The sequence below is a fragment of the Pseudorca crassidens genome, chromosome 20 (genome assembly GCF_039906515.1).
Source record: "Pseudorca crassidens isolate mPseCra1 chromosome 20, mPseCra1.hap1, whole genome shotgun sequence".
In the NCBI taxonomy this organism is placed as follows: Eukaryota; Metazoa; Chordata; class Mammalia; order Artiodactyla; family Delphinidae; genus Pseudorca; species Pseudorca crassidens.
The window spans coordinates 21,519,888-21,537,614 of record NC_090315.1 but is presented as its reverse complement, the minus strand read 5'-3'; the positions used below and the strand labels follow the sequence as shown (position 1 = coordinate 21,537,614).

Genomic DNA, 17,727 nt, shown 5'->3' with positions numbered 1-17,727 from the left:
GCCTACCGATGGTGCGCCTGTGGAGGGGACCACCCACAGTGAGGTGCCAAGGCCCGGTGCCCCAGGCAGCTGAGCCGCACCTGTTGCCTGAGACCCCAGTCCCTGACCGCTGCCTGGTTGCTCCTCCAGTGCGAAGTTTTCTGCACCTTGCCCCACTGTTGGACTGGTTGTTTGCAACCGAGTGGTTCCTTCCTGTAGGAAGGGGGTGGCGATGGGGAGGCTGTGTCATGCTTTTTCTGTATTTTTGCTTTTTATGTATTGTGGTGCCCTGGTTTAAACCCTCCAGTCATCTTAGGGGAACTCAGTCCGGGCAGGCTGGAACAAGTCTTACCTGAATCAATGTTTTAAGTGTCCCTGTGGCTTGACGTTTTGAATAATCAATCTGTCTCCATCATTTCTTAATCAGGCACAGCACAGGCCTCTTTCTCTCTCTCTTTCTTTCTCTCTCTCTCTCCCCCCTTCTCTCTCTTTCTCCCTCTCTCTCCCCCTCCCTTTCTCCTGCTTTACTTGTCAACTCTTCTGGATCCAGTGTTTCTGCTATTAACATGCCCCAATGTCACATGCGAGCATTTTCTTTAAAACAAGCTCCTCATTGGTGTATCTGGATACTTCTTTTATTATTATTACTGAATCTTTTCCCCCCCCATAATGACACCAGGATCATTATATAATCCCATAACAAAGAGGCTTTTGAGGCACCAGCTTTTGTCAACTCTAGGACAGAGAATCCATAATTGCATTATTCAGCTTTTTCCCCCTTCTTCCCCCTCTTCCTTGCTTCATGGAAACCCAACCTCAAGCATCACTCACATCTTTACCTTGTTACCTCGCCTTATATTATTTACCAAAGCGTTTGCCTTGAGGACTAGCATTTGCAAAGTTGCCTTAAAAAAGTTATTTTGTTTGATAATTAAGTCCTGGAGCCCACCGCGTGATGATTATTCTGGACCCATAAGGCAGAGAACCTGCGTGACGTTTTTCTCGAAGTTTAATTACCGTATGCTAATTTCCTTGCCTACTACGTGATTAATTAAAATCATATTTTCATAATCATTTGGCACTAGTATTGTTTTAGAATTATCATGATCTCCTAAATAGTGTCTGTAAATAAAGTCGCCTCTAATGGCAGGCGCGGGAGGCGAGGCTGAGGACCTCTCCGTGTTTGTATCGCGGCGATTGGCAACATAACTGCCTTATTTACATTAAATACGCCACAAGGTTACAGCGCGGATCAACGTCATTTGATCGCTGATGACTCCCTTAAACGCCCGGGCTGTGACTGATTCTCCGCGTCCCGCTGTCCACCGAGATTCACCCGGGAGTTTTTTTTTTCCCCCCCAGAAAAGAAACAGACTTTAAATAGTTTCAGGAGCAGGTAAGAATTACGCTTTTTCCTCTCGCCTTTTCCGTCTCTCTCTTCTCTCCCTCCGTGGCAATCTCTCCCTCTCGGCTGGATAAAAAATTCTTTAGTCAAAGGCAGGAATGCAAAGTAGTGACAAGCGAAGGGGCTGATATATGTCTCAGTAACGAGTCTGACAATCAGAATGTAGCTCTTGGAGAATAGATAGATTTTAATAAGTGTGTTTACATGAGCTCAAGGTCAGAAGCAAGCTGCGCTGTGTTAAATGGTTTCTTAGTTGCTAGACAGAGAGAAAAAATGGACGATCACACACCATTCTTTGTAGATTATTATATCAAGGGTTCAGTCTCTGGCTCATCAAAGCTAAATGCCGCAAGACCTATCTAGTTGCTGTGAATTATGCCAGGGCGACAATGGAGAGCGTTTTTAATGGTACAATGCATTTCACCTACCAGATAGGGGGAGGCCGAGCCGGGGATGGGGATGTCTGCTGGGGTTGGGTGATGAGTATCAATGAACGGGGCGATTCTGAAAAGAGGCAGACGAAAATCGAGCCCGCCCTGCCCCGGCTGGGCTGGGAACAGTTCGCAGGGCTCTGCCGAGTGGGCGAGCGAGGCGCGCGAGCAGGGCGCCCGTCCCCCCTCAGCCCCGGAAAATGATCAAGTCAATCATGTGGACATGTTTCATTATTCATTGAACACAATCTTTTACAACGCTCCGTTTACGTGCCCGAGTTTGCTCCCGACGCCCGCGTTTCAGTGTTTAAGGTAAGGAAAACAAAGGTGGGGGGGTCTCCGGGCGCGGCGCGGGGGTGGGGTGGGGGGGCGGGGAGGGCGCGGCGGGGGGGTGGCCCCGGCATTCGGGAGGTGGCAAAGTGAGTTTGGACTCTTGGCTTGGGCCCCCATCCCCTCCCCCTCCCCATCTCCGCGAGGCCTGCTGCCGGGTTCCTTCTCGCCCCATCGCGATTAAAAAATACGGTCTAATTAAATATCCGTGGCTGTGACGTTGGCGAGAGAAGCTGTCAGCGGGGGGGAAAAAAAGAGGAAGAAAACGAGAAAGCGGCGGCGGCCCGGCATCGAATGGCGCTAGAGAACTTCGGCGGCGAGCGGGACCCGCGCCTGGGCCGTCGCCTCCCCCGCCCGCGGTCCCGGGACCGTTACTTTGAAAAGGAGCCGCCGGGCCTCGCGCCGGCCGTGCCAGCGGGACCCCGCGCCCCGCTCCGGGCCCAGCCCGCGCCCCTCACTCGCGCGCGGCCCGCGAGCCGCTCTCGGACCCGGGAAACTTTCAAAAGGGTCTGGGGGGTGGGGGAAGTCGTATGGAGACGGGGAGGCTGGGGCCGCAGAAACTTCTGCTCAAGTGACTTTCCCCATTTTCTCCTCTGCTTGAGAATCGGGCGCCCCTCGTTCCCTTTCTTCCTTCGCTGCTCGCTGCGGAATTCCGGCCCCGCCGCCGGGGGGAGAGAGGGTAATTTGTAATTTTTTTAATCAAAGTTAGCTGATGCTTACAGTGTGTCAAACTCGCGGGCGCCAAGGGCCGCTGAGACCTGCCATTTTGTGTTTTCATTGGCCTCCTGTGCCCGGGGAGCCGGGCGAGGCCAAGGCCAGGGGCTCCGTGGGGCCGGGGTGCCAGGGTCCGAACCCGCGACCCCAGGAAAGGCCGTGGCGCCTGCCAGTGCAGGCGGCGCCCGCAGCACTGCCCCAGCCTAGCCCAGGCCCTGGGGCCAAGCCGGGGGCCAAAGATAAAAATAAAGAAATAAATAAGTAACAGGTTATGGAGAGAACTGAGCCGGCCAGCCCTGGGCTGGAAGAAATGAGGCCAATCAGAGCGAGGGAGTGCGGGCGTGGGGCCTCAGGAAGGCGGGGAGACAGAGGGTTGGGGGCGTCTGGCAAGAGTGCAATTTGGGGCAACGGAAGCTCCAGGCCAGATGTATGACTGGGGGGAAAATGTTCTTTGCTGATAAACCTTTCTGTTTGCTTCAAGACATTATTTTTTGAAGATGAAGAATTGAGGAAAACAGTCGTAGGTGGGACCGGGATGTATTTTAGGCAAAAAAAAAAAAAAAAAAAAAGGGGGGGGTAGGTTTTCTTTGATGATGAGTAGGAAAGTGCCCAGATCTCGACGCGCCCATCTGTTGCAGTTTTGCAAATAATTTAAAAGATAGATATCTCTATATAGATGGATGTATGTGAAGTGGAAGGTGGAAACACAGGCGCCGGGAAGTTAGGAAAAAGAAAGAAAAGGGGATTGATTGGGGCAGAGATCTGTCCCCACCCCACTCTTCTGAGGAAACTCCTGCAGGGCTTTCTTTGGGGACAGGTGGAAAGTTGTCTCTCCCCCCCCCCTTTTTCACTTCTGTATTGTGAACGTTCCTAGTGTCCGCCTCTCGGCGAACGTGCACACAACCCCCGAGTTAGGTAGAGGGTCGGACGATCGTTTGGGGATGGGTTGGGAACCGTGGAGGCTGGAGCAAGAGCGGGGGGCGAAGAGGGGCAGGGCGGGGTCCTAGCCCCGCGCGCCGGTCGCAGCCACGGCTGGGTTTTGTTTGCTGGATATTGTTATGTCTAACGAGTGCCTCACAGGAGACGTGATTTGTCAGCCGCCTTCGTTTTCACTTTAGCAGAAAATACGGCGGCTGCGCGGCGTCCTGGACTGCGGGTCCAGGCGCCCGCAGGGTCCGCTGGCGTGGGTGGGTGCGCGGGGGTGCAGGCGTGGGGGAGCGGGCGGCCGACCGGCCGCGGGTAGGGGCAGTGGGGCGGGACGGGTGAGCGCGCGCGCGGTGCCGGCCTCGGCTGCTCCTGCGCCTTCTCCCGACAGCCGCCGCCGCTGTGCAGTTTAGCAGAAATCCGACAGGGGCCGCGTTTGCTGAGCGCATCCGGCCGCCGGGCAGCCCGAGCGGGCCGCGGGGCCAGGCTGCCGGTGTAGACGCATGGAGGGGGTTGGGGGGAGGGCAGGCGGGGAGGGGCGCGAGAAGCGGGCTGGGTCCGAGTTCTCGCCACCCCCGGTGTTCGTTGTCCGCGGTGTCCCGGGCGCGTCGGGCAGCCCCTGGAGCCCTGGCCTTGCGCCCCCGCCCCCAGCCAAGGCTTAGGTGAACTTGGTTGGGGTGGGGTGAGCGTGCGTGCGTGCGTGTGTGTATGGGGGGGGAGGTTAGACTGGGAACGCTCTGTTTTCTTTCCCAGTTTGATATTAGCAACTGGATTTTTACTTTAAGACCGGCTTTGCTCACTGCTGGGGTTGGGAGGGGGCGATCTTTTCCCATCACTCACATCTTTGTTCATTGTTCACTGAGTGGAAGGCAGGCGACTTAAAGAGACGAAAGAGAGGAAAAAGAGAGGGAGCAAGAAGAGGGAAGAAAGAGAGGCGCGGGGAGAGCGCCCCCGCCCCCGCCCGGGTCGGGTTGGATGGTGAAACAGTAAACCCGCGCACGGAGGGTCGCCGGGAAAGTGGACATTACCGCTTTAATTAACTTCGAGATGCTCCGGCGGCGGGACCTGGCGTAGCCGTGACGCGCCCCCATAAATCTGCCCGGCCCGGGGCTGCTCCGAGAACTCGTACAGTAGCGGCGTCAGACCCGACGCGCGCCTCCCAGTCCGGAGCCCATTTGCATAATTGGATCTTTTTTTTTTTCTCTTTCTTTCTCTCTTTCTTTTTTTTCCCCCCTCATTCTCCCTCCCTGAAACTTGTTTGAAAACCCAAGTGAAAACTGCGACGACCTGCACGCTCAAAAGCGAGTGCCAAGTAAGTGCCCTGCCGTGGCCTCGGTGCGCCCCGAGGTTAGCGCGCACAGCCGGCGAGCGAGGTGCCCGGACGCCGCGCGCTGCCGGGCGGGCCTCGGCCGAGGGCTGCTCGCTGGCGGGAGGACTGCAGCCGCGGGCTCCGGCGCTCCAGGCTGGCAGCTCGCACAACTTTTTTTCCCCTCTGTCTCCCGAGTTTTCGGGCCAGGTGAGGTGTTTGGACCACGCGTGTACCTGTAGCGAGACTCGGGAGGCGATTTTGGGGGCGCGGTGGAGTTGGGCATCTCGGGTCCGGGCGTGTTGTCGGTCCCCGCCGCTGTGGAGGGCAGAGCTGCTAGCGAGAGAGCGAACCGGGCCGGCTGCATCTCGCGCCGCGGTGCGAATGCAGCTCGTCGCCAAATGCCTCCCCCATTATTCTAAGGTTTGTGTCTCTGATTGTGTGTGTGTGTGTGTGTGTGTGTGTGTGTGTGTGTGTGTGTGATCTCGTCTGTGCTTTAAAAAGAAAGAAAAGCAGGCACAACAAGAGCGGAAAGGGCTTCTCCCTTAGCTGCCTCCCCGCCCCCCCATTTCTCCAGCATCATTTATTTCTAGTGCTTGAAGGAGAGAGTGCAGGGCTTCTTCGCTAAAGACAGAGTCACCGAGAGATTGACAGTTCTGTTGGAAATGCCATAAATTCTATAACCAAAATGTAGCTGTCTTCATAAAATACTAACCCTGGCCTGTCCAGGAAAGTGATTTTATAGTATCTCAAATTAAAAATACATAATAATGTATTATTATTATTTACAGTGTTCAGAACCTGGGGGTAAAGTCGATTTTCTTGGGAGAAAAGTGTAACCCTACTTTCTGTTTGCTAGGGAACTTGCTGGCAGCTGGACCCACCAGCCTCACTGGAAGGGGCAGGGGACTCAGCTTTGGCCTGGGGAGTCGCAGGGGGGCAGCGGGCAACCTTCTGGCCTCTGCTTAGGGAGAGCCTAGGGCTTCTGGCTGAAGGCTGCCTTAGTTATGATGTCATTCTGATAGTGGAGTGCAAATGTCTCCTGATTCCACCATTAACCGCCTGGCTGATTTGCTTGGTAATGATAGCACTGACGTCCAGGACTTTGACAAATGCAGGCCTGCAGAGCCCTAGGAATTAACTTTTTCCTCCACTGAGGAGGGAGCGAGCTGCCAGAGATCCACTCCTGGGCTCCTGCCTTTGAACTTTGCAGTGCCTGAGTCCAGACACTAATATGGATAGCAGGTCCCTAGACTGAGGGACCCCTGTTTTCCCAAAGTTTGGAAAACTTTTAGGAGGCTTCGATTTACAGAATACCCTTAAGCTAGTAACACTTGAATCCAGTTGTGACCAGATAGAGACACTTGGATCTGATGGGTTGCTGGGACCCTAGGTCTCTCTGGGGCCATTGCATGGAAGAAGGGATTGTCACATCTGCTTCCTACCTTCAGTCCCTTAACTGTGACTTTATGTTAATATCACTGCAAGTAAACCGGATTTAGTGTGGATTTTTAAATAGTGTACAATGATTTAAGATGTCTTTTGATTTACTGTTCAAATGAAATTTACATAAATGTGATGAAAATGAACTTAACATCTGGGCATATGAAAAAAGGTTAGTACCTCATATGTCATCTGCAGAGAAAGTCTCTAAAATGCTTTCACCCTAAACTGGGTTCGGGGAAACAGTTCCTGGAGACATAAATGGTAATTATGGAAAACCTGGAGAAAGCGCTTTCAATAAATTTGCATTCTCTTGGACCACTGCTCTGAAAACCCATCTTGGCCTGTGCCTGGAGTGCTTAACTTCTGAGCAGGCTTGAGATCTCACAACTCAGCAAGTTAACTGCTGGCTGGGGCTGTCTTCTGGTTCAAGCTGGAGGCCAGTAACCTCCGTTATGGGAGAGGACAGGGAGGTGGCCAGGATGTGCAGCCCTACTAACCACAGTTGCCCACTGGGCGCTGAAGGCGGTGCTGAAATGTGGAATCATTTACCTGCTGAGCACCAAAAAGCTGATGGATTAGGGTGTCTGCTCTGCCTTAGGTAACCAAAGAAATTTCCGTCAGGTCAGACCTATAAAATGCACGAGCCCATTCAGACGAACTCTGAACTCTGTCTCAGTTTTGAGCAAGAGGAGCTTATCTCTGGAGTAAGGAAATCAGAGTTAAAAAACCTTCCCCAAACGTGGTTGCCTTTTGCTCAAAAGTTGGCTGTGAATGGCACAGGTGTTTTTAAAGTGCCTTGAATGGAGGGAAGAAAGACAGCAATGATGCTCATGAGAATATAGATGAACTTAGTTTTTTTTTTCTTTTTTTTTTTTTTTAAGAAGAGGATCATAAAAGAAGAAAGCAAATAGATTTATTTTTCCAGTTTGAATGAGGACAATTATAGCTTTTTAAAGTCTTTGGATTTAGTGTTTTTAATAAGCCTTTTAAGTAAGCTGAAATATCAGCTTGCATTTTGTTCTCAGCATTATTTAAAGTGAGACTTGACGCAAGTTTAAAAACAGAAGTGAGCTTTTTGTAGGTCAGCTTTTGTCCATGCTGAGGACAGGAGTCCCCCACAAAACCTCTGCCAGGACCCAGAGCAGGTGAGAGTGCTCAGTCCTGCTTCATCCTGTCTCCAGATGAGACAGATTTGGGCTGGAAGGATGCTGGCAGTCAGGTGACCTGATGCCATCTCCCAGGCTGTGAAAGCTGGATTTTGGAGTCTAAAAGCAAAATACAAGTTCACTGACGTGGGAGAGACTCATCTTTGCTAGTAGGAACTTGTGAGCTGAGGAGCTTTCTTGGTGAAGCTGTGCCTGCCATGCACACTGGCCTGCCTCCTCCAGGACGTGTCCCCTTCCAGGACGTGCCCCCTTCCAGGACGTGTCATGGCAGGACAGCAGAGGGATTGGAGGGAAAGGAGCAGTCCCAGGGCAAGATGGGGATGGAGGGTCTGGCTGGTGGGGCTCACTGTGTGTTTTACCTGGTTGGGAGCTGTTGAGAGAGAGGCCTTTTATCAAGGCGAGGGTTGATTGCTCAGGCCTGGATTGTCTGGGCCACTCTTGGTGGCATTGAGCGCCCTTAGAGGGTGAGAGCCAAGCTAAGCTAGGGAGTCATGTGTGCAGTTAAATCAAGCTAAGCCAGGGAGTGGCCCACCAGGGTCTTGATTGTGGTGATGCTAGTGTGTGTGTGAGCGTGTGAGAGTGTATGACACTTGTGCACGTGTGTGCATGTGCTGGGGAGGGTGTTCCTGCTAGAAGCAGCTGTTATGAGATGATTTCCTATTTACTCAGAGTGTACTACCCAGGGTAGATTAGTGAGTTTGTCAATGTATGTGCACAGTGGAGGGGTCGGGGCTAAAAGAGCTGAAGGAATCACAAAGTGGAGGGGGACATATATACTCAGAAGATGGACCCTAAAGAATGCAGGTCACCTTTCCTAGATTTTATATATATATATATATATATATATATATATATATATATATATATATATATATATAAAAATATATAATTTCCCCCCCTGCTCCCCCTCAATGAAGGCAGACATGGATGGAAGCCACCTCACAAAGGTGGGCCACTCAGCAAGCCACCTGGCTTGGGCACCAGCAGTGCCTGGGTGGGAGTGGGGACTTCCCGACCAGTTATGCCATCATCAGGCTTCTGTTGACCATCTGCCACTGGGCTTCGTGGTGCAGAGATCGGGGCTGGTTTTGTGGGCTCTGTTGGCTGCTTGAGGATACCACCCGCTCAACTTTCCCTTTAAAAAATCATTGTAGATCTTTGGTTTCTCTTATATTGGGGTTTTTGCTACTCCAGAGGGCATTGAGCACTTGGCTTTTCACAGCCTTTGAGTATGCTGGAGGTCAGGTTTATCTGCCCTAAGAGACAAGATCCAGGTGAGGCCTTTGGTGGAACTTGCCAGACTAGCCTGAACATTGTTTCTCTAGACCAGGGTTTCTCAACTGTGACACTAGGGATGTTACCCATTTGTTGTAGAGTCTGTCCTGTGTGTTGTAGGATGTTTAGCAACATCCCCGACCTCTACCCACTAGATGCCAGTAGCTCCCCTGAGTTGTGACAATCAAACATGTCTCCAGACATTTCCGTACATCCCCTGGGGGAAAATCAGGCTCATTTCCCACACCTTCTATGTGCCAGGGAGGTCTGACCCCCTGGGAGTACACAGGCTGGTGGGGAGACACACATGTCCTAGTGCCCTGAGACATCAGGGCCTGCCTGTACCAAATGGGGGCAGACCTAGGGGTCCAAGAGGAGGGAGAATGTCCATAGTAGAAGAATACCTGGGTGGAGGGTATCTGGAGAGAAGGCGTGAGGCTCGACTTTGACAGTTTTTATATCAGTTACACACTGAAAATGGCCCTGCCAGTAAGAACTGTGTTTCTGGGCTCCCTGACTGTGATATGCAAACCAAGAAGTGGAAAGCAACAGTTCTCAGGCTCTGAGTTGAGGCTGGGCATCCTGCTGACAGGATGATGACAGTGGCTTATTTTTGTGCACTTACTATGCGGTAGGCATGGGTTCTAAGCACTCAACTTGTTTAATCCTTACAACCAATCCCTCTATGAGCAGGCACTATATTTGTCCCAAATTTCAGGAAGGGAATCTCAGACACTGAGAGAGGGGAGTGGAGGGTCCAGGATCAGAACCCATCCAGTCTGCCTCTGGAGTTGGCACGCTCAATCCCTCTCCTGCTCAGAACACCTCCCTTGATCCATGGCCATCTGCCCTTCCTGGGGGCACACTCACTGCAAAACCTCTGAGATTTCCATCATTGACCCGATCAGCTCATCCACAGCCTCCTGACACCAGGTAGAGAAGGTCCAGGGCATCCAAGTCCTTTTTGAGGGACACAGACCTCCAGGTGGGGCCTCCAGATGGGTAGTGACAGGAAGGTCATTCAGATGCTTCGAAGGCATTAGGAGATGCAGGAAGGAAGATCAGTTTGTAGGATCCCCCCTCCTCTACCTACCTATTCTTGCTCTGTAGTTTTACAGTGAGAAAACTGTGCCATTTTGACACAGGAAAGATGATCACCGTAGGCTTGAGTTGACATTAACCTGAACGTTTTACATCAAGGCATTACAGCTTTGATTACCTGTGCTGTGTTTAGCTGGTCTTTGATTACTGAGGTAGGCTTGTCTATTGCTCTCTCTCTCTCCTTCCCTCTCTCTATCTCTCTGCCAGCTAGTTCTTTAGCCGGGAGGCTGGTCTGCCAGCTCCCCAGGGCTTCATTCCACACCTCACCCTGTCCATCCATTTGGGACCATCATCCCCCTTCACGATCTTTTAGCCTTTGGTTTTTTGTTATCAAATACACATTCACCCATACACATAGACAGGATGAAGTAACACTCTTTAGGTTGTAAAAGCCAACCCACAGAGTCCCTAACATTGAGATTAATCACAGAAATGCCCATGCAGCCTTAATTACAATGATGTTCTCACTTGCACGTCTGAGGTTCCAAAATAATTCCTATAGATTTGAATGGGATTTTGGCTCATGGAAGGGTTAGACTGTAGGATTCTCAGTGAATATTTATGCCCATAGTTTCCAAGTGCCTGAGGAGGCGAGGTCTGGGGCACCTCTGTGTAGGTGTGTAGAGGTGGCCAGAACATCGGCACCTGCAATGGCTGCTGTTGGATGCTTGCCTCATGCCAGACTCTGCGCTCTGCGCCTTGGATGCATGGTCTTATATATAGTCCTTTTAACAACACAGTGAAGGGCATCCCTTGGTGCAATTTCACCAGTGGGCAAACTGGGAGTTGTGGCAACTTGTTGCAGCCACAAGCTCCAGCATGGCGGAGCCAGGATTTGAAGGCAGCCTCATTAGCCTGGGAGCTCACACTGCTGACCGTGCCTGCACTCCTGCTTCCCCGTGCAGTACTCAGAGAGGACTGTGAACACAATCATCCTTCCCTGTCACAGTGACTCGCCTTTCACATGAAAGTTAAAAATGTAAACCAGGGCTTCCCTGGTGGCTCAGTGGTTGAGAGTCTGCCTGCCGATGCAGGGGACACGGGTTCGTGCCCCGGTCCGGGAAGATCCCACATGCCGCGGAGCGGCTGGGCCCGTGAGCCATGGCCGCTGAGCCTGCGCGTCCGGAGCCTGTGCTCAGCAAAGGGAGAGGCCACAGCAGTGAGAGGCCCGCGTACTGCAAAAAAAAAAAAAAAAAATGTAAACCAGAACTTGCTACTTGGAGAACATATGCATTGTTGTAAATTTGTTTCCAAGAGGGAGAAAATATTTGGAAACTGTATCAGCTAAACTGCATCAACTATAGAGAAGCAAACAGATCACAGGCCACATAGATATTATGTATGGAATATAATTGCTTTGAATAGCTTGATTATTTAATTTTATCTTTCAAAATATCTGGAAACACTTATTCCTTATTGGCTAGAGAAAAAAGTGGCACAAACATGTTTTTTGTCTTTAAAAAATTTTTTAAATTCTCTATTAAAATCTATTAAAGTCAAGTCAGGCAAAGCCTTCCAAATTATTACAGAAAGGCTGTCATTTCCATGAAGCCTATTGAAGGGGGTGGGAAATCTTATCGAAATTACAGCTAAAGTGCTTTAATTATTTTGCATCCTCGGCCAGGGCTCGCAGTTTGGGGGTTGTAATCTATTGATGCCAAGTGGCTATTTCAGCAGCCTTAAATTTGCACCGAGCAGAGAGCATATCACTGATGAAACATGGCTGGATCTGGCAGTTAAACTCAGTGCAGGATTCCCTCAGCATCTGAGAAACTTTATTCACAAATGTTTTCCACCTGACAGAGGGTCAGTGCTGGCGGGTGGCAATCCCGCTCCGATAGCCCAAGAAGAGTTCAAAAGGTGGAAAAGTGCAGAATGTGGGAATGTGGGGAGGGAGAAAAGCAGCCACATGCCGACATGAAAGGATTTCATCTGTGCAGCCGAAACTCCCTGATGGTGGAGGGCTGCCTCTGTGCTGGTCCCCACAGCCACTAGGTCTCCCCGAGTCCTCCCGGCCACTCTGAGCCATCGGAAGCCCAGCCCTGCCAGGAGCTCTCGTGGACTTTGGAGGCACCATTTCTGAAGCAAAACACCAGACACCCTGTCTGCAATTCTTTTCTGAGATCATTGATTTGACAACTTAATATCTATTTTCTGTGTGTTTTTTGTTTCATTCCTCCCCCCAACCCCCGCCCATTTCCTCCTTTTCAGCTGTTTCACCCTTTGCACATGAATTCTGAAAGTATTAAAAAAGCCTTTGTTGAAGTTTGGTGGGGGGGGGGGCGTCAGAATTTTAGTCCCATTTAAAATTCTCATCTAACATATTTTGGAGGCAGAAGAAATACAGTTAAGATGATACGAACATTTGCGTCATCTAAAAATGTATTGATTAAGGCTGTAAGGTGGCAGTTTCCCCTTTAATAACTGCTGCCGCCCCAAGGAAGACACAGTGGCTTTCTGAGTGACAAATGATGGGCTCCTCCAGGATCTGGTCATCTGATTGGCATTTCCCGTGACAATGCTTCTGTGATGTAACGAGTGGTGATACGCCTGTCTTTTGGGGGTCTGTGCATGCCGTGCCTGTTGGCATGTTTATTCTTTAGCGATGGCTGTCTGGTGAGGTCAAGTAATATACTGCAGATATAGAGTACGTACCATTTTCAAAACGCTTCCGGAAGAACTGGCTGCATTTTGACATGCCGCCCTTTTATCTCAGTGATACCAGCAACTTGATCCTCGCATTTTCCCCCCTGTCTCAAAAGGTTGACAGGAGTTAGATCCGTGTGAGATGTGTTTTTCAGGAGCCTGGCTGCTCAGGTGACAAATACCAGGCCCATGTGTGGATCTTGGGGACAACGGGGGTCTGCTGTTCTGAAAACTTTCTCTCCCTTTGCATGATAATATTGCTCCGATAAAAATCATGTCATTTTTGTGTGTGATCTCCAAATACCACCTTCAATAAAATAATTTGTTCATTGGTCTAAAGAAGGAGTGGTTTCCAGCTGCTTCATTCCTTGGGACAGACTTTCCAGTTAGAATCCGTCTCTTTGACTCACTTCTGCTAGAGGCTGGCCTCCTGTGGAGGTCATTGTGAAGGGGCCCAGCAACCTGGGGAGGCTGGGCCTGGAGCACTTATTTCTCCAGGAATCAGGGCTGAGCAATGAGAATTCTAATACGATAATTTGTGCTTAAATGTGCAGATATTTGTGCTTGCCCACCTCCATCTCGAAGGCAGGCGAATGGAATTGTTGCTGCACTGGGGAGCTGGGGGCCCCTCCTCTGATTAATTTCTATCATCAGCCAACTGTTAACCCTTAGGTTAACACAAGGAAACTTTGTGCTCCTTTCTATTTCCTGTATCATTGCTCCAGAAGGAGTGTTTATGGGGGAATTCTTTGTGTGCATTTTATTTGCTAATTAAATTTTTACAGTGGTTACATAGTACATGCTTTGCTTGATATATCAATATCTGTAAGTTAGTTTTTTTTACATTATTTAACTTTTAGGGGTGTTCCCTCCTTCATTTCATGATTAAGATGCTTATTTAATTGAGCTGGAAACACCAAGTTTGTCAATGAGGAAGAGCCAGAAGCATTTTTTTGTTTTTGTTTTTAAGCAGTGTAACATAGTGATAAAGAACTCAGGACCAGTCAAATGGGTCCAGGCTCGACACCCAGCTCCACCACTTACAAGCTGTTTGAGAGCAGGGCATTTTCTGTCTTTAAGCCTCAGTTTTCTCATCGGTAGAATTGGAATAATTTTTCTTCCCTAACTGAGTCATCAGGATTAAAAGAGAAAATGATTAATTAATGATCCCAGAGACCAGCTATTCTACAAATGGCCAGCTAATATTATTACTTGTATTATACATTTTGTTAAATATTTTAGGAATGTAAACCCTACCCCAAACTATAGCCATCAATCATTTGCAGAGCCTAGTGAAGTGTCATTCCTCCTTTGTTTCCCTGGCTGGTCTTTAGAGTTATTTACCTGGGGATCAATAAGTATCAGCTGATTGATTTCCTATATGTTTCAGAAGATGCATTTTAAAGGGTCAGCTGAGTTTGTGGAAGGGTACAGTGGGGGAGGGGGGGAGGGTTTAAGTATTTACTAAACAAACATTCTCATTCCAATCCATCAAATGTTAACACTGTGTTTCCAGGACGGACACACACACACACACACACACACACACAGCCCATACCACATACTGGTTGTGGAATCTTGGTGGGCCTTGCTCTTCATCTTTGCCCTGAACCCAAGCCAAAGGTCCCAAGGAGACACTGCTGTCATTCATTCATTTGTTCATTCATTCATTCACTCAATCTTTTACAAAATATGCATTAAATGTATTCTGTGTCCTAGGCAGATTAGTGGTGTGAAGGAGAGCAGAATCACTTTTGGTCTGTTATACCAGGACAAAAGCACAAGTGCAAGCAGTGAAGATGATGCCTTAGGATCCAGGTTCCAGATTTAACACACACACACACACACACACACACACACACACATATCAGAGGCTCACCTAATTTGCATACTTGAATACACTCACTAGCTGATTTCAAGGGAGCCAAATGCTTGTGCACGAAGTATAAAATTAATGAGTTGAACTTGTGGCCATTGCATTCAAGATGAGTCGCCCAAGACAGAGGTGGGGAGTTGAACATAACTCTTTTACTTTTCCCTGCAGGGGAAAGGGTGGAATTCTGGGTTGGCTGTTCCTCACTGGAGGGGATCCTGAATCTACGACAAAATCAACATGTCAGTCATCCTTGGAAAGTACCCTAGTGATGCAGGGAATTTGAAACCAAGATCAGGTCCTGTAAATAAACATCTAGCATCTATTGAGTGCTTATTATATAGGTGACCTTGGGCTTTAAAATGCAAGATATCATTTAATTTAATCCTTAGAACACTCTGCTTTTTGAGGCATATCCACGTAGTGTGACTTGCCCAAGGTCACGTAGCTGGTAGATGGCATTGCTGGGATTTCTCTGAATGGACCTGTGCCTGTGACTGGTGGGCTGCATGTACCCTTTGGACTGGGGCTCTGGGACACCTGGCCTGGACCTTCTCTGGAAGTGGGATTTTCTAGAACACATACAGCAGTTGGAGAGTCGAGGCTTCTGAGCCTCATGAACCATTCCTCTTCTTCAGGTGGAGTAGTATGCAGTGGAGCAGAGCCCTTGGCAGGGGGCGGGGGCTGCTTTCCTGTCACACTCCTCCCTTCATACCACTCTGGGCAGTGTCGCCATGCTCTGCAGTTTGTTCTCTCAGATTTGTCCATCCTGCAGATATTCACTGTGCTAGGTGCTGGGGACACAGCAGTGGACCTGGCATCCATGGTTCCTACAGCTCTAGAGGGAGTCACAAGAGAGACACGGTATTTATCATTTCCACTGTGACCATGAATACTGAAGGAAGAGGACAGAGGGCTGTGGGGAAGTGCCTCTTCAACTAGGTGGTCAGTGCTGTTCTTGGAGGATTAAAGGTGAGAAGGAACCAGTAAAGCAAGGGGTAGGGAAAACTTCCAGGCAGAGGGAACAGCATGTGCAAAGGCCCTGAGGTTGGAAGGATCTCGATGGGTTGAGGAGAAGAAAGAAGGCCAGGGTGGCTGGAGCTGGGTATGCACTGCTCCCCCAAAGAACAGTGCAGTCTTCTTTCTTTACCTGGGGAAGGAGACTTCTTCCAGCTGGGGCCACCCCTCAGTTTGCTGTGAGCACGGCCTGTTGAGGGACACTTCTGTTGGAGGGTGTCTGCTGGAGGCTGTGGCCTTCTCTGCCATCCAAAGTCAATGTCCTCCTTCCAAGTGGCCCTTCCCTCCTACCCTCCGTCTGTTCTTCTCTCTATACAATTCATTCATTCATTCCACAGATATCCAGTGAACATCTACTCTGCGCCAGGCACGAAGTGCATATAAAGTTAGTTGCAAAGACAAAACTTATGTAAGCTCTCTTACATTTTAGGTTCTGTTGAGATTCACAAGTGCTTCTGTGATGTCTGGCTCCCCTCTTCCCCTCCACCCCAACTCTAGGGGGTGTCCCCTGACTACATAGTTCTCTTGTACTTTGTTTGGTTAGACTTGTTTATACTTCATGCAGTCTCAGAGCAGAGAGGATAAAGCTTGAGTTTGCACCAGCATCTCAGAGTTTCCCTTTCTTTCCTGTGCATGGCCACGGTGGTTACATGCTTCCCTCCATCCCTTCCCACCCTTGTTCCTGAGTGTGCACCCATGTCAGGCAGTGTGCAGAGTGCTGGGGTGATGAGGGACAATGTCACCACAGGGCCTCTGCCTCCATGGAGACTCCTCAAGTTTGTACTTGATTCAGGTGTCTTGGGATTTTTGAGGAGGTTCTCACCTCCCAGCTCATTCTGGGGGTCGTGAACACCTTCCCCTTTCAGGAAAGGGACAGTGTGGCAGGACAACTAGGTACTTGTTTATGTCGCCTATAAGTCCAAAGAGGAGTTTTTGCTGTAGAACTTGAAGGTATACATTTACATGCCTGGTCCTTTTGATTCATTACTTACATGATTACATTGGTAACTTTTAAATTTAATTTAGTTTAATTTTTTAGTGGAAAATGAAGTATGTCCTGGCTCTTTGGATACTGAACTTTTTTTCTCTTCATTTGTTTTTAAATGGTTAAGTAACTTTCATTAAATAACTGTAAACATTCCAGATCATCCTGCATATATATATTTCACATCATCATAACTTTGATGTAAAATATTAAAATGTACATGCCTCAAAAGAAAAATTATGGAAACAAATGTGTGACTTATTACACTTTCAGAAAAATTGCTTAAATATTTCCCCTTCCTTAGCAAAAATCTCTGATGAATTAAGAGAAAAAGCATTTAAGCGCACTATAAAAAATAATTCTTTAGAATAAAGGAACAGACCTTGGTAAGTGGTATTCCCCCATTTTATCTATTCAGCTCTGTGAGTATATGTTGGCTATTGTCCACTCATATTCATGCTGATACAGCTTACTTTATAATAAAGTAAGCTGTATCAGCATGAATATAATCATTTTAATTTCTAAGCTTTAGTTGGACTATTTTATCCAAGTATATAAATATAGCTCTAAATTTCTATATACTTTATGAAATTTGAAACAACAATTCTTCCTTTTCCTTTTAAGAAATATTTCAGTCTATAGTAAAATTGTCTGGGAAGCATTTGGTATTTTATTTTGGTCTCTGTCATGCCTTTCCATGTGATTGTTCTATATTAATCTTGAAAAGTGACATAAGATTTCTTTTCCATAATAAATAGCAAATACTGTAATAATAACAAATGGTAACTCTAATGAAAAAATTATATTTTTCTCCAGCTAATAGAAGAGTGCCAACAATAGGTAGGATAAAATAAAATCAATATTTTGACACTGCTCTATTATGTCTGGCTCATTAATTTGGAGAAAACTTCTCTCTTCAATGCTAAATCACAAAGTGTCAACAAATAGTAGTTTTAATGTCTACTTTCATTCCAGTGCATTTAATGCTTTGCAAGTTATTTTTGGAGGAAAACGATTTTTGATTCTGCAGATGTATAGAGATTGCATTGTGTAGGTTTTTGTCTTAGGGAACAATGAAAAAGTTTTGCCATGTACTTTGTATTCAAGAGATAGTTCATTCCAAATTCCA

General features: G+C 48.4%; 1 protein-coding gene across 6 annotated transcripts in view; it reads left to right on the top strand.

The window, feature by feature from the left end:
* The first annotated feature begins 1,218 nt into the window (after positions 1-1,218).
* ZNF536 (zinc finger protein 536) overlaps positions 1,219-17,727 on the top strand; it is a 418,725-nt gene continuing 402,216 nt past the window's right edge. For 4 of the 6 annotated variants that reach the window (XM_067717885.1, XM_067717882.1, XM_067717886.1 and 1 more), the window contains exon 1: positions 1,860-2,127. The gene's annotated coding sequence lies outside the window, so the exon portion shown is untranslated. Of the gene's footprint in view, positions 1,376-1,859; positions 2,128-4,547; positions 5,096-17,727 lie in introns of those variants that run through there. The other 2 variants (XM_067717883.1, XM_067717884.1) reach the window with 2 other exon arrangements.